The sequence below is a fragment of the Pelobates fuscus genome, chromosome 2 (genome assembly GCF_036172605.1).
Source record: "Pelobates fuscus isolate aPelFus1 chromosome 2, aPelFus1.pri, whole genome shotgun sequence".
In the NCBI taxonomy this organism is placed as follows: Eukaryota; Metazoa; Chordata; class Amphibia; order Anura; family Pelobatidae; genus Pelobates; species Pelobates fuscus.
The window spans coordinates 437,240,406-437,267,135 of NC_086318.1; the positions used below are offsets into that span (position 1 = coordinate 437,240,406).

The window sequence follows — 26,730 nt, forward strand, 5'->3', positions numbered from 1 at the left end:
CTGCTAATGCAATGAGATGATAATGCTTATACATTTTTCTTGAAGATTAGTTTTTTTTGTATATTATCCATACAAAAATGGCAAGGAATTAAATCAACTAACATTCTATTGTATATGCCCCAAAAGGTATATTATCATTTTTTAGATTTTTCTTTTCTGTTTTTTCAAAACAAAATCCTCCTTTTTTCTTTGAAGACAGAACATCAACAATTTCTACTGTAATCTGCATCTTTTATTTTTTTAGAAATCTAAAATCTATGTATTGCACATTGTACAGCAGGTCAGGATCTCTTTCTAAGATGGTACAAACCCTTCCAGATGGAGGCTGAAGGAGATTAAATGATTTACCAAAGGTTAAAAAGAGCCTTCCTCATCTTGTCTCCCATTTCTGAACCACATCACTCCTCTGTCTGTGAAATACCATACCAATGATGTGGCATAAGCAGTTCATCGTAGGACATAATCTCTTAAAACGTCTGTCCCTCGTTACGTGCAATATCTGAAGCCTATTTCTCTGTGGAAGGAAAATCTGCTTCTAGTGATTTACCATATTATCTAACTAATTAAGCCTGAATATTTGTAGCTAAAGCTTTGTGAATTGTATACATATATTTTGAGGTTAAAGATGAGCCTGTACAGGATATGTTTGTATGAGCCGTGGTGGCTCACCAGTTTTTGCAATGCACAAACCAAAATAAAGAATTAAAAAAAAAAAAAAAGATGAGCCTGTTAAGATTAATGTTTTATTTTGATAGCATATGTCACATATTAAGATAATTTCATTTTTACTAATAAATATTTGAATCAATATGTGGATTTATGTAAAAAAAAAAGCCAGGCCATGTATTTAAATGTTTGGATATACTTTCTACTACAGAAAAAATATTCTGTATTGATTAAACATGTGCATAGCTATCTCTATATGACTTTTTTGCAATTCACAGGAAGAAATAAAATTCCTAAACAAAAAAAAATGTGTCTGTCTGTCTGATAAAAGTACCAGTTTCTAGTAAAATCTGCATTTTTGTAAAATGAAACACGAAGATACACTCTTCGCATATAAAACCTTTCAGTAGGTTAAAGTACTTTAGAAATGTGGAGTGTTCCTTCCAAATTAACGCTATTTTTCATTGCATTTTAATATTGTTTTTATTGTTTTGAAAGTTATGTTATTCTGTTGTTTCTTGCTAAAGCTATTTCAATAAATATATTCTTCGTTCCTGCTTCATTATGTTTTCCTTGAGAATACTTTCCTAAATAATCCTTCAATAAACACTAAGAACCTTAATATTTTAGAACTATTAAGCACACTAATAAATGAAAATGTAACGTTACATTTTTTTCCGGTAATTACCCGTAAGAGTCAGATTATATTCAGAACAGCTTTTACTTGCATTCCTTCGTATTAATTGAGCTCAGAGTCTGTATTAACTATGGACTTGGTATTTTCCAAATGGTCAAACCTGACTATTTTTCTCTTACTGGTCATGTAATCTCCGGCTTTTAATTGTTCATATATTTCCCTTATTATGAAATGTCATTTGAAGGTTAGTGGTACCTGTTATTTAATTTCCCATCTGTCTTTCCGATCTTTCGTATCTCATTTTCTTAGAATATTGCAGAAGAGATTTATTATAACCTTCTTTATATTTATTTTCAGGTGATCTTTTGAAGCAAGTAAAACAAAAAAAAAGGAACCGGAACAGAGGCCATGTGTTCTTTTATTCTGCAAAGCATCCCTTATTAAATTTAGGGTAAGTTCCAGTGTAGAATATTGCATATTCTATGTTTCTATTGATTATATATGGATGTGTGGATTGACATAAGTAACAGATGGTCTAAGTCACATGGCTTTCTTTGTATGAGAGCTCTGGAATGTAAGTTGGGGGTTTTGTCCTTATATGGCTAGAGTTATGCTCTGACGTCAGTATGGGCACTTCTATATAGTAACTGAACAAAGGGACACGAGGTCTCTCTTGGCTCTCTGGCTCTCTCTCGATGTAAAGATGTAAGGATGTAACTCTCCCATCAGAAGTCCAGCAATTACCATCTGCTGTTGAATGTCCATTATCCTGTCACATCATTTGTTGTTTTATTATGTATCAGTAACTAAGAATAAACCTGGGGAAACCGTAAGTCAGATTGCGTATTAGTACTTTTCATTAATATAGACATATAATAATGTTGCGAGCAAATTTGGCCCAAGACTATATATACAAAAGACGTGTATATATAAATGAACTGAAGAGAAGAAGAAATTAAGAAGATTCAACATTGACGATTCCAACCAGATTTTACATCCATACAATACAAAACTTGATTACAACAATAGTTAATATTTAGAGAGTGGTGCTGAGCTTAAAGCAATCTCATTTATCACATCAATAGTGAAAGAGTGAGCTACTGGTGTATAGGAAATTGGCCGCATTGCATTTATCTGTACATATTTGAATTTTCTGTAGTACCCTTAAAAAATAGGACCTCGAAATCATTGGATCCTACTCCTCCAAATAAGTTGTATCATAAAAATACAAAGTAAACAGGACATATAGCCTGACCATATCACGTAGAGCAGTGTTAACCATAAGTTAACACTAGGCAGCCGTCTAGGGCCCAGGGGCTGTACAGGGGCCTGGAACTGAATTTGGGGTCCCCATTAACCATCCATATGAGGACTGGTTGCTTGCCTAGGTCAGATGGTAAATCTACTCATTTTTGTATATTGTCAAGTGTTACAGTTGTTGGTTCAATCCCATGAATACTCCATCCAGTTTTGTAGTCATCTACCCCCTATTAACTCTATAAGGGCAACCAGAATTTTAGCACAATACAAATAGATTTGCCTAACATGGAGTCTGAATTTCTGAGATAACATCTTTTTTTAATGATGATTTCTGAGATAACTATTGCAAACTACTGAATAAATACTGTTTATTCTAAAAGACCATATACTAGGCATACATTGTATCTACTACGCAAAATATTCTGTGTTATAAACAGGATGCAACAAAGCCAAGTAAAAATTTGTTTAATTGTTTAATTCATTTATACACAAAATTAAGCCTAAACTCCCACTACTCCTGGGCGGCAGCAATGACTATAGTACATATCAGCCCCAATAAATACCATAAAGAAATAAAAGTTGCTTGCGCGCTATCCCAAATCCCTATTTACATTTAAATAACTGGAGGATTTTAGTATCACTCCAATGGCCATTTAAGTGTAAGCTCACCTGCCACATCAAGGCAAAACCTATTAAATGAGTCCTACACTAACAATTCACTTTGCTGTTTTCAGCTTAAAGGTAAAATCTCTAGTGAGACATTATTTTTATAAACCCCTACTTATTAACCCTTAATAGGGAACACATGGGGTGGGTGGCAGCATTGTAACATGGCTGTGTGATGTAAATAAGTCCTGCGCTCAAACTCCCACTACACCTGGGCGGCAGCAATGGCCATTGCACAAGTCAGCCCTGATACATACAATAAAAATAAAAACAAAAAATAAAGTTACTTCCGCACTACCCCAAATCCTTATGCACATTTAAATAAATGGAGGTTTCTTATTATCATTCCAGTGTAGGACACAATCACACTTCTTAGTGTAGGATTTATCTAATGGGTTTTGCCTTGATGTGGCTTGTGATACAAAAAAACTCCAGTCAATGTGCAAAAGGATTGGAAACTGCAAAGATAATTTTTTTATTTTTCATTTTTTTTTAACTCTATGTCTAACCTTTAAAATACTAATTATTTTATATTATAAATGAAAACAACTAATTTTAATGAAGTGATTTTTCTAAACTTGTTATTTAAAAACAAAACTTTTTGTGTCATATTATTTTCGAAAGAACTATATATTATATTATATTTTTGTATTTTAGGCAATCTTTAAAAAAAAAAAACGAAAAATAAAAACTTGCAATAATTCTAAGGAAATCCATTTAATAAATAACCAGTTTACTCTCGGCTCTTCTCTGCCGGGATTCTGGTCAGTCCCTCTGCAATATGAAGGCATGCTGCAAACATTGCTCTCGTTACCCCCGCAGCATTTATGGATCAATAATATTGGACTGCATTTTAGCAACCGATGAGAGTGGGTACTGGGACACTGCATGGTGTATGTGCACATGGTAATAGCATCCAGCAGCATCCGATATAGCACATATTGCTGGATTATTCAGACTAATGTATATACTTTATAAAGATTAATGCTCACAAAACTATTTTACATTTTGGTGGATAGGGGGAACTTGAATTATCGTACCAGATGGTTCATTCTTCGGGGAGACAAATTTCTTTGCCAGAGTTTCATGTATTATATAAGTGAGGAGGGATCTAAATATTCAATAATACAGGAATTATTTCATACTGTATGCGATAAAATATTCATTCTGTGTCTATGATAAAATGTCAAGCGTTGTCCTTTAAAAATACCAAATCATCTATAAAATTTATTAAACTATAATATCCCTCAACATTTTTTGCAGGAATAAATAAATTATAATTTTACATATTTTTTTTTGGCTATTACTGAACAACCTATAAACTAAACTGCTGTTTTACACGTTAGTTATAAACCCTGTGTTTCAAATAAATATTACAGGGGTTTTTTAAAAAAAATAAAATAACTTTAACTTGGTATTAAAAAGTAAAACGTTAGAAATAGTAAAGGAGGTTAAAAAAATAATGTAAATTTACAATATCAATGCTTGATGAACCCTAACAAAAATGTCCGGTGCAAAGTATAATATATATATATATATATTTTAAATCAGTACATGTGGTTTTAATCCTTGATAACATTACTAAAATTCAACTGAGAAAGGAAAAAAAATGCATTGACTAAAATAATAACATTTTGTTCACAAACATAGTGTTCTGAGAACAACATTTACTCAGAATTATAGTTTGTTCTTAACTAAGATTTTATAGAGCAAATATTCAAGGCTGAGCTGTACTGAATAACCTTTAGAAGACAGCATATTATGTTTTGTTGATATCAAGGTAGAGAATAAAGAGAGGAAAAGTTAGCATTTCTAACTATTACAAATATTAAACCTGAACAATATGCTATACTGATAAATGGGGTAAACATTTTCATCAAATTGATAAAAAGTACATTTAATAATTCTGTTAAAGTTGAAGTTAAAGCAGATCCTCAATCCAACACAATTAAAAAAAAAAAAAAAAAAAAAACATTATGTGGTCCGCCACCTTGGCTGACATCATCAGAAGTGGTGTTCTTGGATTGGCTGAAACAGGGGCGGAGACAGCAGAAGACTAACACAGCCCTGGCCAATTAGCATCTCCTCATAGAGATACATTGAATCAATGCATTTCTATGAGGAAAATTCAGTATCTGCATGCAGTGGGTGGAGACACTGAATGCCAGTGCTGCTCATTGTGCAGCACTGCCCCAGGAAGCACCACTAGCTGCCATCTGAGGAGTGGCCAGTGAAGTTATCACTAGGCTCTAATGTATACACTGCATTTTCTCTGAAAAGACAGTGTTTACAGCAAAAAGCCTGAAGGGAATGATTATACTCACCAGAACAAATTCAATAAGCTGCAGTTGTTCTGGTGACTATAGTGTCCCATTAATTAGCAAAATAAATAGATTTGTGGTTATATGAAATGAGGGGTTAACATGTATAAAACAAGAAAGCCTTTGCTGCCCATGTATACCTAAAATAAACTTAACAAATGTAATTGTTTTATTTATTCATTCATTGTTTAAAGAAAAAGCAGAAGGGGGGGGAAGTATTTTGAGGACTATATTGTAGTCTCATATCTTGCAGGCTGCCATAATTGAATAGAAGCAGGAATACCACCTGTGTCATATACAGTATAATTCCAAGTTTTAGAAACAGAAAAATAAAAAACAGTCAAGTTTCCAAAACTTGATAACATTTCTAGGATTGCAGCATTCTAAAAATACCACACGATTGTAAAAGATAATGTCTGTGAGTATAATGCATAATTATACCAAATTACCATATAATAGAGAATTATTGAGGTTACAACTCTCACCTATGTCTTCTACATAAGAACATAGCCATGAATTATTGTGATAGTAAATTGTTTGTAGAATGCGGTATAATGGAAACTCTCTTTTATTTTCTTGTTTCTTTTTGGAGGGGTCTGCTATTTACAATCCCTCTGCAGAGATAGAGGGGCATAATAGACCATCTATCTCTCTGCAGTTTGTAAAGTAGTACTGGAGCAAAAAAAGACGGCACTAATACATTAACACAGATTATCCTATAACATAACATCAATTATTCTAAAATCCATCCCTCTAACTAAGAGACATCCCAGCACATCCTATGTGAGAAGTTAGAAGACGTTGTTACATCAGATAGTTGTAGAGAGTACAATTGAATGTATTAACCACAGATAAATGAGACCCATATGGAAGACATGTAGAAGGACTAATCACACTATTAAAGGAGAGTATAAACTGAGAAGGGAAATATATATACAGCTGGTTTCATTTTATGTTGGTCCATACTTGGTAAACTCTAAAAGCAAACATGATGGGCTGTCAAAGGATACGAAGATTATCAGTCAGTCAGACTGTATGCACCGGAAGTAACAGTGAAAGCTGAACATTTTAACACATCTTACTGATTTTGCTCAAAAGGCAGAACAATCACCAGGAAAATGAACCATCTGGGGATTCTTCTTGCAAATTTGACACATTCTTTATACTTTTTATATTATGAAGGAATAGAACTATGTAACATTACTCAGTAACAAAGAAACTTTATTTTTTTTTGCTTCTGTCTTGACATGTTTTGTAAAAGAAACATATCTAGTGCAGATAGCAGAGTCTATGTGGGCTGGAAAATGCCATATTTGTCAGAGACGGATTGAGAAACTTTCTGTGTAGTCTAACATCAAAACGATTCCCTCTGGTAATTTCTGAGGTTACAAAGCAAACTGACAAACAAAAAAAGTGTTTTTGTTTTTGTTGTGTTTTTTTGCTATATTCTCTTGCAAGAATTCTATACTTGAGGCTAAAATGCTGTTTTCATTGTTTTGTTTTTTTATTTGATACATTTACATTTTTTTTTATGGAAAAAAATCACTTAGGATGTATTCACACGTAATCAGTGGGTGATTCTGGTTAGAATAAATATATTGTGTGAGGAGCCGTCTGACCGGCGAAACGCGCGTTGGGGCTCATCTCTGCATAGCTCTGACTTCTAAGTACTACAGCACTTCCAGTACAGCCCTAAGACATAGTTTAGTGGGTAAAAGTCAGTCCACAGATTAACCCCTTAGTGACTGTTTTTAGATTTCTGCAGTGTTGTATTTAGCTGTAATTTTCCACTTACTCATTTACTGTACCCACACATTATATACAGTTTTTCTCGCCATTAAATGGTCTTTTTAAAGATATCATTATTTTCATCATATCATATAATTTACTATAAAAAACTATAAAATATGATGAAAAAATCTAAAAAAAACACACTTTTTTAACTTTGACCCCCAAAATCTGTTAAGCATCTACAACCGCCAAAAAACACCCATGCTAAATATTTTCTACATTTTATCCTGAGTTTAGAAATACCCAATGTTAACATGTCATTAGCTTTTCTTTGCATGTTATAGGGCAAAAATTACAAGTAGCACTTTGCTATTTGCTATTTTCAAACCAGTTTTTTTTTTTCAAAATTAATGAAAGTTATATTGTAACCCTGATATCTGTTAGGAATCCCTGAATAACCCTTCACATGTATATATATATATATTTTTAAAAGAAGACAACCTACGATATTAAACTTTGGGGTATTTTTACTCTTTTAATGCAAATTTTAAAAAAAATATAAATAATTGGTGATTTTGACACACAGAGCAATTTAAGAATACATGTACTGAGAACTGTAAGGGTTACTGCCAAAGAACACCCCAATATGTGTTCAGCAACATCTCCTGAGTACAGTGATACCCTCCATGTACAGGTGTGTCAGTTTCTCTGGGGGCTAAAATACCTTATTTGGAGGGTGCGCATTCCAGTTTTCCAACTTGGAATTTTCGCAGTTGGTCATCATGCACCCATGTCCTATTTGGGACATTTTTTGAAGTGGCCAATGTAATTTACCCCCCATCAAACCATATATTCTCTTAAAGTAGACAGCTCACATGATTCAAAATGGGGTATGCCCACTCTTTTTTAGTAGCCACTTCGTCACAAACCCTGGACAAAATTAGCGTTTATATTAGTTTTTTTGTATTTCTTCCACATTAATTGCCATTTGACCGGTGGTATTATCAGTATAATACATTTTACTGCTCTAAAACACTCATATTTGTGTAGAGTAATGTCTCACAAGTACAATAGTAACCCTCAAGTATATGTTTTATGGGGATTTGGAAAGTTACAGGGTCAAACATGAGAATTGACAATTTCTACTTTTGTAAATTGCTATTTGCCAGATTGGCTATGTTGCCTTGGAGACAGTATGTCAGCCCACAAATTAAAATGAACCCCACAATGACATACCATTTGAAAAAGTAGACAACCCAGGGTATTCAAAATGGGGTATGTACAGTCTTTTGTAGTAGCCTGATTTTGTTTGTGATCCTGAGGAATGTCCCTCTGAGGAACTGAAATGTTGGTCTTTTTTTAACGATGCATTATTAACCACATTAGATTTATTCTTATTTTGGGTTTACTTTTCACACAATTTTATTTTGTGATAAAATTGAACTTTTTAATGAATATATTAAAGGTTACCTTTTAGAGACTATCATATCATAGGGCAAGTTCTTCTCTTCTATATATTGTGTAATATAAGTGAGGAAGTGTGTAGTCAAAAGTTTTAAATACATTTGTTACTTTTTTTTTATCAAAAATGTCGTGAGATGAAAGCCGTTATCTATATAGGATAATATATTTAAAATCAAAACAAATAAAAAGTATAATTGACATCTTTTTTATTTATATATTTCTCAAATATGATTAAAATTGCTACAATAAGTATCTTTGAAGGTAAATTAAACTTAAGATGTCCATTAAATGTCGAATTAGTGTAACTGTCTTTGTAGCCTGAAAAAAAGTTGAATATGAAGAGCTATCCAGTTGGTTATCATAGAACATAATACAATATCCCTGACAACTATTAATCACACCTGGAAGTAGAATAATAACAGAAGGGTTCCCGTGTGTCAGTGCATGGACAAAATTTGTGCCATTCCAAAAAAACAACAACAACATATCTACACTTCTACAGACCTGGAATAGCTTCCAATGAGTGCGATTATTATCAAGTACAGGTACAGAAAGGAGAACGAAAAAAAAATAAAGAAAGAGACGAAGAAAATAGGCATGTTATTATGGGAAGGTAAACAAGTCAGTGTCAGTAACTTCCTCACTTCCAAGCTCTTTTCCATTTGAAAAAAAAAAAAAAATTCTTAATTTCTTCATTTATTCGTTAAAATATTTGTAAAATAAGCTATTTCTGAGACTCTCCGAATCTCTTGCAATATTACCTACCGTGTCTGAAGTATTTGCGTTAAAGCAGAAATACTATATCTTTCATATAGAAATGTTGTGACAAAATACAAAAAATAAAAATGATACATTCTGCTTTTGGGTATATGAAAGTATCATGACGGTATTTCGGTGAATGCAACTTCCTAAACATGCCACCAAATGTAAAAATATGTACAGGTATACCGATACAAAATAGTACACTACTGACTGCTAATGCAATCTGCAAGACGTTCTAGGCAGAACCCTGCCTTTCTCTCCACTCAAATTTCTGGAAGCAGCCAACAAAGATTCTGTAGATTAGAGATTGTGAGAAGCATGAACAACATTTGCTGCCTTTCTGCAGAGGGATAGCATAAAGTCCGGCAGAGGAATGCATATCTTTGTAGGATGAAAACAACATGCGTTGGAGCAAAGAGCAATGAAAGCTTGGTATTGCATTGTTATACTAGGCAAAGGTAGACATATTGCTGGCAGCAGCTATTGTGGCTGCACCAAGGCCTGCACATTTTGGAGCCCATCAGTTGGCCCATGCTGAACAGGGCCCAGACAGACGCCGTGGCCCTTTAAAGGGACACTATAGTCACCTGAACAACTACAGCTTAATGTATTTGTTCAGGTGAGATCTATAGCTCCCTGCAGGCAATCTAATGTAAACACTGTATTTTCAGAGAAAATACAGTGTTTACATTGATTGATAGGAATACCTCCAGTGGCCGTCACTCAGACGGCCACCAGAGGGACTTCCTATCATGTAGGGCCCTAAAAAGGCCCTGTACACGCCAGATGTATTAAAATACGTCTGACGTGTGCAGGAGAGAGAAGGCACTGTGTGCGTGCCTTCTCTCTCCAGCCTGTCAGAGAGGAGAGGGGGCAGGCAAAGACCGCGAGCTGTCAGTCAGCTCAGCTCGCGGCCGCGCGCATGCGCGGTAGTGCGCTCAGGACTTCAGAGGGCGGCATGAATGAAGTATGTGCACATGTGTGCTGCGTGGGAGGGAGGAAGTACAGGCACACATAAGCCTCAGCTAGCTGCACCCCAAACAAATCACCCTCCTGCATACAAAAGGTATACTAACAGGAGGGTGGCTGAAAATATAAATATTATGACATCAGTGTGTGTGTGTCAGTATGTGTATGTGGCAGTGTGTGTATCTGTGTGTCAGTGTGTGTATCTATGTTTGTGTGTGTGTGCGTGTGCCAGAGATTGTATCTGTGTGTCAGTATGTGTACCTGTGTGTGTGTACATCCACATTTAAAAGCCAACACTCCATCCTGCACATGAATGTAAACATTACATACAAACACACCCCTGTATTAAAATGTTAAAATTATATACAAATGCCAACTCTTCCCACAAAATCACACCTTCATTTAAAAGCCAGCACTACATGCAAACACACACTCCTGCATTCAAGCACACTACACTACACACAAGTACATCACTTTTGGGTATTTGTACATACCGTTCTATTGGCAATAGTACATACAAATACCCCTACATTCACACACATACAAAAACATGTTTACATTTAAACACAAACACACTGCTTGCAAATACAACCCAGCAAGCATGGGCAAATGGCTTATCCAAAGCTGGAATAGCAATAGCATTGTGGATGTTGTACGACAGATAGCGATCTACCTTTTCGTCACTCTTTCACCTCTCTACACTAGTTCTGCCACTGGTTGGGAGATCAGGGTTAAAACCTTTGACCATTTCTCTGCACTGATCTCACATTCTGATGTTTGTGAAGGTATGGTCTGTTTAAATGCCAGAGTCTAAAACGAACAGAGGCTAAATGATAATATTATGGCTTTGTTTTCACTTTGTCAACCTGCTTGCTTGTTTATTCATTTGTGGGAGTAGTTGCAGCTGTTTGGTACCTGCCACAGAATATTTCATTATTTGCACCTTTATTGAAGCATGGAAGTAAAAACGTTTCGGAACACTAACTCTCTGAATTGTGTCACTCAACTATTTCCATTAAATTATTTTGATAGCACGTACCAAATAAAATATGCCTTCCTGTTCAAGAGGGAAAATACATTGCATTAATATTCCTTTGATTTCTGTGCTATGGGAATATAAACACTGGGTACTGAGGAAGGAAACATAAGAAAATACATTTACCTTCAAGCTGATGCAATGTATATTGTACACATTATCACGTACCCTGAGATATGTTTTGCTATTTATATATGTTAGAGAGAGAGAGATGGCTGAGGATTTGTCTGTGTCTGTCTCTACTCGGTATGTAAACCCAGGTTTTCCTTTCAAAATGTCCTGTTATGTTGGTCTAATTTTTTTCTTTGTATCAAAGCCTTTCAACCTAATGATTTTGCACAGTAATTGACATGTTCTTCCAGTTATTTGAATCCTATATCCCTCTAATTCTACCTAATGCACCATATGAACATACCTAGAGCTATAACAAAATAACTAACTTGATCTGGGGCAGGTACAGGTAACCTTCAGCACTCCAAATGTTGTGGACTACATCCCCCTTAATGCTCTTACACCTATAATGCTGGCAAAGCATCATGGTTGGTGTAGTCCAAAACATCTGAAGTGCCGAAGGTTGCCTATGCCTTATCTAGGGTTTATTTGCAATATTTTCATGCGCCCCAGCTAGCTATTACATAAGATATAACTGGGAGAGCCCTTTAAACTTAACCACATGACAAACATACTCTACTCATTATACAACCTCATAAATGGGTCTGAGCATTCAGAGTTATGACCACAGGAATAGCAACGGAATTAAACATTTACTCATTAAACATTTATTTTCCACACACAATTACTATCCCCAGTGATGCACACTGTAAGAACGTATACACTGTTACACCATGTTTGCTCATCCCCCAATAGGTAATGCAATATCTTTTAAATTCAGAGCTTGCCCCCATGGCACACTTTTAGCCACTGACCGTTTACCACTGACTTGATGCATTATGTGTTGTCTTTCCTGGTCATTTAAAGATTTGGCTAGAAAAGAAGGCCCAGCATACCAGAATAGTGAAAATAAACACCCCAAGTTTATTAAGGTTCCAGAATGACAAGAACATTTTTGACCTCTACTAAAGCTGAAGCTTGACAAAGGACTTGATAGAGGTCCAAGCACTGGAAACATCTTCTATCATCAATGAAAATATTGGTAATCTGAAAATCTGGTGATTCCTATATTATCTCTAATTAACAAACACAAGGAACATTGTCATTATATTCCACTAAGATACAGTTAATAAGGCCTTGCTTTATTCAGAACCCTAGTGGTAGAGTAGATAGATAAAGACAGAGAAAGCCTCTCTCCGTTGTAAACTGACTAGACAGGTAGAGGAAGGAATCAAAAGTAAAATTAAAATATAACCGTTTCGAGAGCCAATAGGATCAGATCACCAAGTGCCCATTAAAATATTCCCATTTATCTATCTACTCTAAATACCACTAGGGCAGTGATTCCCAAACCAGTCCTCAAGGCACACCTACCAGTCCAGGATTTAGGGGTGACCCAGTTGTGTCTAAGGTGTTTTTTCTTTTTTTTCTAAAAACACCTTAGCCACTGCTATGTAATCCCTAAATCCTGGACTGGTTGACGTGCCTTGAGGACTGGTTTGGGAAACACTGCACTAGGGTACTGTGGAAAAATTTATTATGTAAATGATTCTTGCTACCTCCCAAGAGTTTGGGGTAACTAGAGTGTCTCCCACTCAGAACCTTCTATCCACAATCCTTAGATAGGTAATAGCCTATCACTTACTATTTCGATATTTAGATTGTATTTAAGACCTCTCACTCTCTTAAAAATATCTAGGGATTTGAAGCAGATATTGGAGAGTTGTGTGGGCACAATTAAACAGCTCGCACAACATTTCTTCCTAGAGTATAACTTCCACTTTGGCAATATTCAATAAAGCCTAATAGTGGATGTTGTTCCAATTAGATTTCACCTAGGTCCGGACTGGATCCTAGTAATAGGTAGAGGTTTAGACTTATCAGCCCTATGACTATCATTATTTGATCTTAGTTTATCGGGTTATACAGCATGTGATAGTTTTATTTTTACAAGGATACTGTTACTATTCCAGAAGACACTTCCTCTTAGCAAGTTCGGAGAGGAATTGTCATTTTGTTTCATATGTTTTATATCTATTTGGTTAAGCCCTAAGACACACCTGGAGTGCCATTCTGGTGTACAGACTCAGTGGAGGTTTGTTTCCTACCGCTGACTCTAAGTTCCCTCTTCATTATGTAGTAATGTATGTAGTTACATGTATAGCAATGCAAACCTTATGACACATTTTTGCTTCTGACATAAGAAACATTTGTCTTTTGCATGTTTATACCCTACTGCATTTATCTGTCTACATTTATTTTATTTAACTTGCACATTTGCCCTCGGTACAGAAATACAAAATGTGTTTTCACTTTGTAAATGAGATAATATTGCACATATTTATTTATTGAATACGCTGCATTTGGCTAAAACGGACAATGTACTTCCGAGAAAGAAAAAATATTGAACTGTAAATCAGCACAGTGTAAATGAATTGATGTATCTGCTGCTGAAGAGTTTATTATAAAAGGCTACATTGAATTCAATCAGAAGGGATATTCTAGACAAGAATAATGCAACCGTCAGTGGGTTACTTAAAGGAGATACCAGCATGGTGTTGCTATGGCAACAGTGGATCTTCCAGTACAATTGTGAAGCATCAATATTGTACATATGTATGAGAAGCAATATACTGTATGTGTATATTTCTTGGTATATATGTTTGTGTAGCCATTGACCTACACAAAGGAAACTCTAGCAGGTACACAAAGGCTATGTCTTTAGCTATTAAAAATGGATGTGTGTGAGTGTCTTCTTGTGCATTGTGTGCAGGCTGGGTAATATGCTGCTGAAATTAATCAACACATTTCTGGCAGCTTGAATACTGCTAAATGAAAATAAATAATGTTTTAAGCAGAATAATAGACAAAAGATTTTCACTGACAGAGTGTTCTCTACGATGCCATTAATTGTATCTGTCATAGAAAATTCAACTCAAACCAATTCTAAAATGCACACAAAAAGCCCTAATAAACAACCAGTTATCCTGCCATTTAAAAATATCTATCTATCTATCTATCTATCTATCTATCTCTCTATCTATCTCTCTATCTATCTCTCTAACTATATCTCGATCTATCTATCTATCTATCTATCTATCTCTCTAACTATATCTCGATCTATCTATCTATCTATCTATCTATCTATCTACATGTGCCAAGTGTGAAATAGCAAAGCAAAGTTGTAGCATGTCATACTTTTCATTTGAAGTAGGAATTAAGACAAGTGGGAACATTTGGGTTATTTCTGTCTACTTTTGTTTTGTGAAAAAGCACATTGATGCATTAGTAATAAAATGTCAGGATAAATTACTTCTAAATTTCAAGAAACATAAATACGTGTTTGCATGATCCCTTGCATTCAGGGGAGGGCTGGCAGCCTTAGGCCTGGGGGGCAAAACCAGTCAAGTGGCCCATTGCACCACCAAATCAGTTCACCATCCATGCCCACCTTTTCCTGGTTTTATAACGGATATTGATGTTATGCTAATCCGTAGCTCTTTGCCATACCCGCTCCTTCATGGCTCTGACTTTCAATGTTGTCAGAGCGGAGGCTGAGAATCTCTGAGCCTGTGCTCTGACTTACTAACTGAGCGCCGGAACCATGAGGGAGAGGATAGAATCTGACTGCACCTATTGCTGGTGCGCACCAGTGGACCACCAGCGAATCGTTTAAATTAAATATGCTGGTGTACCCAACTTGTGAGCTGTGTTGGCCGCCGGGCGCCTCTGTTGTCATGGCACCCTGCGTGATCGCACAGCTTGAACACCCCAACGGCTGGCCGTGCTGACACACACTGATGTTACTATTTAGAAATCCCTCAATATTAATACAGACCTCAGAGTAAACACCAATAAACTGTGGAAACAGAGCTGATCCCCCCAAATTTATAAAGATTTGCTTAGAGGATTTATTGTAAGATTAAATCATGCCTCCTCCTCTCTCTCTCCCATGCGCTGCTCTGTAGGCTGGGAGGAAGTGAAGAGTAATCACATTCTCCCAGCACAGCGCCACCTGTGGCTACATGGGGAACAGCTGTTTAATGTAATGCTTGCAGTACGGCCAGCTGCGGCAGAACCTCTTTGTTCCCATCTCTGCAAAGGGCTCCAGGCACTGCTTACTGTGAGTGTGAGCCACTGTAAATTAGGGGCAGAGGGCACTTGCACTGCGGTAAAGACGGATCTGGGCAGGAGGAGAGTGCTGTGCAATCAGTGCACCCCCCTCCTGTGGGTCACCAGTAGACTAATTTTTATTTTGCCTAGGGCGGCAAAAATCCTTGCACTGGCTCTGATCCAGGATTTTTGCCGCCCTAGGCAAAATAAAAATTTGCCGCCCCCCCATGTGACATCACAATGCCCCACCTATATGATCTGCCATATGAACTAATGCCAGTGCTGCACACAGTGTGTGTTTACATTAAAAAGCCTGCAGGGACTGACTATAGACACCACAACCACTTCATTAAACTGAAGTGGTTCTGGGGACTATAGTGTCCCTTTAATGTGAGGTAAATTATAGATTAGTGTCACTAATAATTTACTAGATTGCCTACTTACAACCAGATGAGGATGATGATGGGCTGCAGTTTGGCTCCACTGGTCTGGTGTAGAACAGGATCTCTGGAGGCTGTTTGTAACTGTGGTCACAAAATTCAAAGTTCTAGTAGAATGGGAAGCAGCTCCATTTTTTGGGGCCCCTTAAACAGCTCAAGGTCTGGGCCCCAGGGCCCACCTATAAGTCCACCTACATGTTCCACCCATGAGTTCGCACACAGGGAGTGGAGTGTGTAGGCGATGTGTTATGTGTTATTGTAGAGGATCTAATGTGTGTGCTTATGGTATGTAGTGTATAGGGATACCAGTTTGTGTAGGTGATGCAGTGTATTTGTTTGTAGTGGAAGCAGTGTGTGTTTGTGTATAAGGGATGTATTGTGTGTTTCTGGTTGTGTGTAAAGGATGCATTGTGTGAATCTGTGTTTGTATGCATAATGGATGCATGGTGTGTGTCTGCAAGCGTGTGCATTGAGTGTGTGTAAGAAATGCATTGTGTTTCTGTGTATATGTAAGAGAAGCAGTGTGTGTGTTTGCGTATGTGTAAAGGTTTGCATTGTGTTTTCTTGCATAGTATGGAGAAAGTGTTTTTTTCTTGTTACTTCCTTGTAGCTATAAACTAGAATAAAAATATAGCTTCCCTGAGCTTTTACACTTATCTTGCCAGACGATGTCAGCGAGTGCACTGTGTACATATAAAGATGCCTCGAATAGTAAAGTCAATGTGAGAATGTATCATTAAATCCCTTTTGACGTCTCTTCTTGGCCTCGGGATCATACCACACTTTGATTATGCGGTGAGCTGTGGCTTTGCTACTTTGCTTTTATTGCTTTGACCATTTTCCTTCAAATTTTGTGCAGACCTACAATGATTTTTAAATACACAAAAATAAGATCTCAACTTTGTGTTCCAACTCATTGGTTTATACAGCAATCAGTACAAACATATAGCAATGAGAAAAAAAACATTGTTAAAACCTTACAGAATGGATAAGCACCATCACTAGTAAATCCGTGACAGGGCCCGTTTATTATTCCATGCCCTAGAGTTCTTATTCCAGGAAGAGCACTTTTTTTTTTTTTTTTTTGTAATTTTTATTATTTTCAAATTATCACAAATAACAAACGTGAGTTTAGTAAATGCAATCAATACATACAGAGATATTTTGAATGTAGAATTCGGAGTTAAGCAATGCTGCACATTATGTTTAGTGAATTCTCTAAATAACGGTTGGTCAGCTTAGTTTATAGAAAGTTACAAGTTAAGTATCAATAGTTGATGTAATACATTAAGTACCGTAATATGTAAAACATTGGAGCAGATGTACAGTTTGATAAGATGCCTGTTAGTACTTGAGAGGTATCGGAGGTAAGTTCCCTCAACTCGTCTTACAACAAATTTTCAAAATACATGCAATCTATAGTCATGTCATTCAGTCCTGTGTCGCCTCTGTAAAGAGGACTGTTGTCAATGTCAATCGTTTAGGTTCGTAGTTGTCCGTGTTTGGATTACGTTGCGCCCCCAGCCGCCCGCAGACAGTACCCGGGACCCTCCACTCCCAGTTATCACCCTCTTGTCGTGAAATTAGTGTAACTATTTGTTTAGTGTGATTCCAATCCTGTGAAGGCGTTCCATGGAGCCCACACCTTGGTAAATTTCGTATAGTTCCCTACTCTGGCATGTGTTATTCCCTCCAGTTGTTTTGTGTCCTCCACTCTCTGAATCCACTCCCTAAGCGAGGGGGGATGGGGTTGTTTCCAGTATTTGGGAATTAGTTGTGTGGCGGCCATGATTAGATGGCGGAGGAGGGCAGTTTGCATTTTTGAAAATCCCTGAGGAGGCATGAGAAAGATATATTGATCTGGGGCTAGTGCAAATTTGGTCTGAAAAATGCTTTGTGTTATAGTATGTATTCTGTTCCAGAATTTTGCTACTTGCGAGCAGTGCCACCAGATGTGAGCATGATTTGCTCCTGTTTGGTGGCATCTCCAGCACTGATCTGGAGACGTGGTGTGTATCATGTGGATCTTTGCCGGTGTATAGTGCCACCTAGTTAATCTTTTATAATTGCTCTCTTGTGCTGATAAGGAAATAGTGGAGATATGTGCTGATTTGAGTATGTGGTGCCATTGTGGACGTGTGAAGTTGACTTTCAGTTCATCTGACCATTTAACCGTATACCCTGGAAGTTTGGTCTCTTGAGAGTCTCTAAGCAGTGTATACATTGTAGATAAGAGTTTCCTAGAAAGCGGGTGAGAGGAGCATAGTTGTTCTAGTTTTGTCAGTGGCCTGTCCCCCAAGGGTAATAGGTTGTGAGTCTTGATGAAGTGTTTCAGTTGATGGTAGTGTAAATGTTGATTTACCGTCGGGTTGTCGGTTGGTAAAATTTGGAGCAAAGTCTTGATTTTGCCATTCTGAACAACATCACGTAGTTGTAGTGACTCGTTGGTGTGGTAAAGTTCGAAAGATTTGCCCGAGTCCCCTTGTTGGAAGTGGGGATTGTGTGTAATGGGATATAGCGGGGATGGGACTGGGGAGAGGTCTAGTTTTATCCTGAGTTTATGCCACAGTTTGAGGGTTGTGTCGATTGTCGGGTGGGACTTGTGTATTCCCTTCATGGGAAATATAGGAGTAGAATGTGACCAAACACATGTATGTAGTGGGGGGCTGTGGAGGGCTTTTTCAATGGTAACCCATTGTTGGGTTCGCGTGTTTCTGGTCCATTCGTAGACCCTCTGTAAATGTAGTGCCTGGTGATATAATTCAATATCAGGAAGATTCACTCCTCCATTTTCTTTGTTTCTTGTCAAGATAGAGTGTGCTAGCCGTGGTGATGAGTGTGCCCACAAAAATTTCGTGATTATGGATCTGCTCGTGATGAAGAAAGTGCGTGGGATTGTGATAGGTAGAGTTTGTAGGAGGTACAGAAGTCGAGGTAAAACATTCATTTTAATTATATTGATTCTACATAGCCAACCAAAGCACGGCTTGTGCCATAACTGTAAATCTTTGGTAATGTTAGCTAGTAGAGGGGGGAAGTTTAATGCATAGATCGATTCCAATTTGTTTGGGATGTGCACGCCTAGATATTTAATCGAACCTGGGGCCCAATTGAAGTTGAATTTGGACTGTAGTAACATATTTGTGTTTCTCGTTGTGTGAATTGGTAGGAGGTCGCATTTAGTTAGGTTCGCTTTAAAGTTGGATATTGTACCGTACGTTTCCATTTCCGCCATTAAATGGGGTAGAGTCGATAGAGGGTTAGTAATTGTGAATAACAAGTCATCTGCGAAAGCAGTGACTTTGTATTCTTGTGTATCAATCCTAAAGCCCTGTATATTTTTATTGTCTCTGACACCCTGAAGGAATGGCTCCAAAATTAGGATGAACAAAATAGGAGAAAGGGGACACCCTTGTCTCGTCCCATTAGTGATGTTTACCGGCTGAGATAGTTGCCCATTAACCCTTAATCTAGCTGTCGGAGCGGAATATATGGAGTTTAACCATTCTTGCCATCGCGGGCCAAAGCCTAATTGTTGCATTGTGTGTTTTAGTAGCGCCCAACTAACTCTATCAAATGCTTTCTCCGCATCGATAGCCAGCAGGGCGCTGTTAATTTTACGCGATTGAGCCCAGTGTACAAGATTAATAATTTTAGTTGTGTTATGTTTTGCTTCTCTACATGGGACAAAGCCGGCCTGGTCTTGGTGGATAAGGCTAGGTAATAGGGGTTTCAGTCTATTAGCCATAATTTTGGTAAGGATTTTGAGGTCTGCATTAATCAACGAGATAGGACGATAACTGCCACATGCCGTAGGATCTTTACCCGGTTTCGGTATTAAGGTAATGGTTGCCTCTAGTGCAGACTTAGGGATGATAGATGACAGTTTATGGGCGTTAAATGCAGTGGTGAAAGGTTGCGCTAAGATTTGAGATAGTAATTTATAATATTTCCCAGTGAAGCCATCTGGGCCTGGGCTTTTGCTAGTGGGGATAGTTTTAACCACCTGCAAGAATTCGTCAATAGATATGGGTTCGTCAAGAAATGCTTTGTCTATGGATGGTATCGTATGTTTAATCCTGGGTGTTAGGAAATCTAGTATGTCCTGTGATGTGGGTTGCGAGGTTTTCAAATTGTATAAATTAGTATAGAATTTATGGAATGCTTTGAGTATGTCTGGCATATGGCAGGTGAGGTTGCCGTTCTCCGTTTTAATTTCGGAGACGAAGCTGGATTGTCTTTCTGTTTGGAGTGCCTGAGCTAGGAGTCTCCCCGCCTTGCCTCCCTGTGTGTAATAGGAGCTCTTGGTGAGTGAAAGTTTGCGTTTTGCATTTAAGGTTAGGATCGAAGTGAGTTCCGACCTTTTAGTGAGCAACAAATTGTAATTTTCTAGGGAAGAGGTGCCCCGATGTGTGTCTTCCAGAGTTTTAATATCTTGGGTGAGTTTGGTAATTGTTTGTTCCCTCTTGCGTTTTAGTGTCGATGCTATTTTAATCAATTCTCCTCTAAGTACTGCCTTATGTGCTTCCCACACCATGATTGGCGTCGTGTCTGGATTGGTGCTTTCTCTAAAGTAATTTGTGGCTGTTTCTTTTATTTGGGAAACAGCTCCCTCATTGTTCAGTATCAGGTCATTAAGTTTCCATTGAACAGTAGATTTAGGGATCGAGGGTATAGTCAGCTTGAGTGCGAGTGGGGCATGGTCAGACCACGTGATCGGGCCATAGGATGCTGATGTAATCAGGGGCAGGTGTCTATGGTGTAAAAAAATTGTGTCTATTCGAGTGTATGTGCCTGTGGGAGGTGAGAAGAAAGAGTAGTCTTTTGTCTTAGGATTGACTGCTCTCCAGCTGTCAAATAATTGAGCCTCATATAAGATATTTTTCATATGTATTCTTGATTGCGTCATATAGCCTTGCGTCGTGGAGGTAGTGTCAAGAGTTTCATCTAGGGATATATTGATGTCTCCCCCCATTATTAGTATCCCTTCATAGAAGGAGGATAATTTATGTAATATTTTGTTGAGGGAGTGGGATTGTTTTTTGTTTGGTAAGTAGATATTTGCTAGTGTTATTTGAGTGTTTCCTACTTTACCCTTCACAAATATATACCTGCCTGCATCATCTAATATCTGATCTTGGAACGTAAATTGCGTCTGACGGCTCACTAGGATAGCCACGCCCCTTGCCTTAGCTTCAGCGTAGTTGCTGAAATAGCCTCTTGGATAGTCCCTATTCTGAAGTCTAGGGGGAGAATCCTTACGAAAATGTGTTTCTTGTATGTAGACAAAGTTTGCCCTACGTCTATGAAAATCCGTAAGAGCTATTGACCTTTTCTCTGGGGTGTTTAATCCCCTAGCATTTTGCGTGACAATAATTATATTAGACATTACCAAGGTGTGGTTGCTACTGTGGTGTTTGGAAAGTGGACAATTCTAGTATAGTTAAAGAGAAGGTTGGGCAAGATTGGTGAAACAGTTTCCCAACCGTACCCAAGCCTCTTAGGGAAGCTTTGGAGTAAAGATGTGGAGCGGTGGTGCTGCAAGTTACCTTGTAGATAGAGTTTCCTATAGGGGATCAGAGAGTCCCTCAAGCCTGCCCCGGGCAACCGGCTGCGCAACAGTTTCAGTAGTCACAGTGGAGGGCACGTCTTAGTCTCTGAAGTACAGGTGTATGGTATATGCTGTCGATGGAGTTGTTTGCCAGGCACTAACTGAAGCCTACTACATATATTTTATAACAATAAGAAGAAAAGAGATATTAACAAACAGAAAATTTACATATAGGATATGTAACACTATCAATATCACTTATAACACTTCAGCGCCGTTAAATTGACCTCTTAGTACTATAATTGAAAAGAGTTGTTTCACAGGTATACAGTAAGTGATAGTGTAAATACAAATGAATTAGATCTGAAATATATTTCTCTCTAGATTGTGTACTCTCTGTCTCAGAAAGAGTTTTCTGTGTTGTGTAGTAAGGTTATGAAAGATGTGATGAAGATTACACCCCACAATGTGGGTAATCTGTTTTCCCTTAAGGGGAATGTAGTTCAATCTCTATATTAGAGAGCGAACCGAAATTTATTAGGGGATTTGTGCTACGGGAGTGTCTCTAGGACCCGGGACTTATTGATCCTATTCGTTTAGATATTCTTTAGGAGAGAAGGTCAGATGACCCACATTTATCATAGTGGAATGTAGAAAACCAGAGAGGAAAAAACTTTAAATAATCAGATATTTAGAACATATTTTGTTTTAGTGAATAATTCCAGTTACTTTTTTCTCTTTTTTTTTTTTTTTTTTTTTTTTTAACATTTAAAACAATCAACCTTCGATTGTCGTTGAGCTTGATATACAATTAAGGGCTAAATTCCGTATCTAATTAAAGTGTATATTATATACTTATTATCAGTAGTAGCATAGTCAGTTGTAATATGGTTGCTTATCTTCAATTACTCGAGGGAGACTCTTATGCGTGATTCGGAATAAGTCCTATCATTAGAATACTTGTTAAGAAACTTAGAGTCCCTGGAGCGTTGTACAGCTGTGAGTATTCTTTAGCAGAAAGACTTATTATGGACCTGCGAACAGTACCAGTAAAACAAGGAAACCTAAATATATAAAAATTTCTGTACAAGATGCATGTAACTTAGGGGGTGTGAGCCCAGCGTGAGTGTCTGGGTGAACTTTGAGTATACAACCTGAGAGTGCAAATTATTAATCTCCCTTCGTGAGGGTGGTAGTTTCCTTGAGATATCGACTATGTCCAAACGAATTTAGAGGGAAAGTCTCGGTGTCCAAAAATTGCATGTAACTCAGTAAATCACCACTGTGGCATGCGCCAGGTACGAAGAGATTTGAGTTGTATGTATCTCGTTGAGTCGGATTTTAACGGAAGGAGAACCCCAGTCATCTTCATCTGTTTTGTACAGTATAGATAGTGGAGTATCGTCCCGTTGGATACGATTAGTTGTTGTGAGTTGGTCTCAAGTGATTTTGAGTGTTCAGTTGCCTTTCACGCTGTAAATGTGGTGAAATGAACCTATTCGGTGGTTTCTTTGTTTTCGCTGGGGTGGTCCATTTCTGTCTTTGTGATGGTTGAAAGCTTTCCTGGTTCGGTATTGGGTAATTCCAATCCATGATAACTGTGTCTGGTAGGTCCAGAGCTCGTAGGAATGGGGGGACATCTATAGTAGAGGCGATTTGATTAATATTGCCTTTATTATTCACTATCAACGCAAAGGGGAAACCCCAACGATATCTGATGTTCCTGTTGCGTAGTAATTCCGTGATTGGTTTAAGCGCCCGTCGTGCCTGCAAGGTGTACCAGGAGAGATCTGGGTAAATCTGTATCGGGTTTCCGTGGAATAGAAGAGGTTGCAAGGTGTCCCTCAAAGCTCTCAGTAACGAATCTTTGGTGTTGAAATAATGCAGTCTGCATATGATGTCTCTGGGTGAATCCTGGGATAACCCCCTGGGGCGTAGCGAGCGGTGGGCCCTGTCTAGAAGCATTTGGTCGGCGCTATTATCTCTTAATATGAGAGTGAATAACTCCGTTAGTACCACTGATAAATCTTCATTTAGTGCTTCTGGGATCCCCCTTATGCGCAGATTGTTTCTCCTCCCACGATTATCCAAATCATCAATATGCCTCTGGGTGGCTGACATAAAATGTATGTGTGATTCTAGAGTTGAGGAAATATTGGATATTTGGGCCTGCATTACATCCTTCTCCTCTTCTAGGTCGGTGACTTTTAAGTTTATTTGTTGAATTTCTGAGCCCATTTCCGCCATTTTGGTATGGAGTGTGGCCTCCAATTTCCCAATCATGTTTTGTATATCGGATTTAGATGGGAGATTCTGGATATCTGATTTGGACGGAAGGTTCCTTAGCATCTCTTTTATGTCCAAATCCTCATTAGTATTAGGTAAGTCTATCGAGCCTTCTGACATGTGGGGGCTTTGTGGCTGTGACTCTAATACGGACTCAGCATCCGCCATCTTGGAGGTTGCGGCCGCGGCCTCAGATTCTCGATCGAGAGTATCTTTAAAATAACGGGTGAGGGTGCCCGATTTTGTTGTGGGGGTTTTCCCCTGGTGCCCCTGTACCTGGTTTTGTTTCCTGGGGTTGCCCATGTCACTTGATTCTCTCCGATTGCAGTGGATTGTGCCCGGGTCTGGAGGAGCTGAATTAAAACGCGTCCATCAGGCTTCCCGGCTAGCCACGCCCCCCCCCGGAAGAGCACTTTAGACTCATGATCAGGCCACCATTTAAATTCATTTAACCTTCTGTGTTTATCATGCTCATGTCCTATTCTAATGTAAACTCTCAAGGTGATCAATACCACCAGAAGACTGCGAGAGTAGTGCCTATCCATACTTTGGTTTCTAACTATCGCTCAATATCATTGCTCCCAGTATGGTCAATAAAAAAAAATGTGTCCACACGCAAATGTGAGTATTACCAGCAATCTAACTATCTGACCTCTGATCAAGCAGGTTTTTGCCCAAATTACTCCACTACAACGGACATTTAAAAGTTTGCAATGACATCCAAACTGGCATGGAACAAGGAGACCTAACTGGAGATATTTTCCTTGATTTTGCAAAGGCCTGTGACACAGTAGACCATGACATTTTACTGCACAAACTAAAAAACTCTGGCATTGGTGATCATCCGCTAACCTGGTTTCGATCATATGTATCGGATCGCTCATAATATGTGTCCATTTTTGACAGCGACTTCCACCCTCTCCCAGTCACGTATGGTGTTCCCCAAGGTTCCATTCTCGGACACCTACTATTCTCTTATTTATAAATGATCTGCCTATTGTCTGCAAATAATTGAATGTACACATATACACAGACAACACAGTAATCTATGCAAGCAAATCTGATCTACCGCAGTTTGAGGCTGTGCTCCAAGACCAGTTCACAGAGGTAGAAAAGTGGATCGCAAAAACCAAACTCCTAAACACTGACAAAACTGTTACAATGATCTTTGGAACAGTACCTAAATTCCACAAATTGCAAAATTCCCACCTATCCATCAAAACAAAATCAAATAGCACACTGACCGCAACCCACTCTTTCAAACACCTGGGTATGCTGTCAGACCCCAATCTATCTTTTGGCCTCCACATAGAAAAACTTGCATCCAAACTTTATCCAAAATTAGGTGTTCTGTACAGAAACAAATCCTGCCTAAGCCCTATAATAAAGGAAAAGATTGTACAGCAAATGCTGATGCCGGGGGCGGGGCCGGGCCGCCGAGCAGCATGGCAGCAGACTAATGTGGCTCCAGGCCCAAACAAACTGAAATGGCTTTAAAATGACCACAGAGGGCACAAAGACCGGTTCGCCCGCTGCAACAGCGTGGAGGATAACACCAGCTTTAAGATGATGTCAACTGGAGCCCAAAAGCAGGCTGCAAGTACCGCAAACGAAATTTGGGGCCTACCTGCGACCGCAAGACCGGACTCAGGTGCACACGAGTCGGTCAACACACGTGCGGATCCCCCGCGCCAGGGAACAGGCAAGGAAGAAACTCGCCCTGGTGGCGGATGCAGCTGGCTCGGGGCCCGGCCCCATTCCCCCCCCCCTCGACCGGTGGGGGTAATCCTGGCCTCATGGAGGCAGCGCGGGCCGAGACGGGAGATCCAGTGCTGGGCTCGGGCTGTCCTCCTGGACTGGCAAAGGCTGCCGACAAGGAGCCCGACAGCAAACAGAAACACGATGAAGAAGGAGCACTCGCAGGCAGAAGAACCCTGACAGGGACTCAGGGGTCTCAAGCCAACACAGGGGTCCTACAAGTCGGAGACAGGACAAAGCTGCGCCCCACTACCGGCGCCTGTTCTTCTTACAGGCACCTTTACATGCTCTGAGCCGGAGCAAATGGGTCGACTACATACCATGGGGAGCTGACCAGGGCAGCCCAAACGGGCCCGGCACTGCCGGAACTGGATGAATACCCCGTGATGGCTACCGGCCCGCAGGAGCAGTAAGTACCTGGGCCTCTTATTCATAACTTCTAAAATATACATCACATAAAAATTATATATTCACAGTCAATCCATTCAGGGGAACAACATATCAAAAAATGGCATGAATCAGACCAGGGGTTCAGAAGTTAGTAAAGTATATTTTGGGGCCTGGCTGGCAGCATGGCTATCTGGCCCAAACCGGATTTACAGAGCCCTCTATCCTGGAGACAATGGGGAAAATAATCAAATTATATCCAGGGATAGAGGCAGACTCCATTGACCACATGTTACCAGTAAAACACAAAAGGATACAAAAATACAAAACTCCTATCATACTGAATTGAACGGGCCAAACCTCCCAGGGTCCATAGTCACAGGGCAAGAGGCGGGCAAACAGTCCTCTCCAGGCACAAGTGGCGAAGGGCACTTTGTCACAGTAATAAATCCATGAATAAAGTAGCAGGGTGGGAAAGTACTGAATGAATGGAGGGGGATTCTTCACAATTGCCCCCCTTTTACTCCCTGCTCCGGCAGACATGACTGGACCTTTCCAGGTCCAGTGGGGCT

General features: G+C 38.8%; 1 protein-coding gene across 2 annotated transcripts in view; it reads left to right on the forward strand.

Moving 5' to 3' along the window:
* The window catches only part of LRFN2 (leucine rich repeat and fibronectin type III domain containing 2), a 530,695-nt gene that overhangs the window by 211,147 nt on the left and 292,818 nt on the right, over window positions 1-26,730 (forward strand). For both annotated transcript variants that reach the window (XM_063444112.1, XM_063444111.1), the window contains exon 3: window positions 1,661-1,754. The gene's annotated coding sequence lies outside the window, so the exon portion shown is untranslated. The remainder of the gene's footprint in view (window positions 1-1,660; window positions 1,755-26,730) is intronic.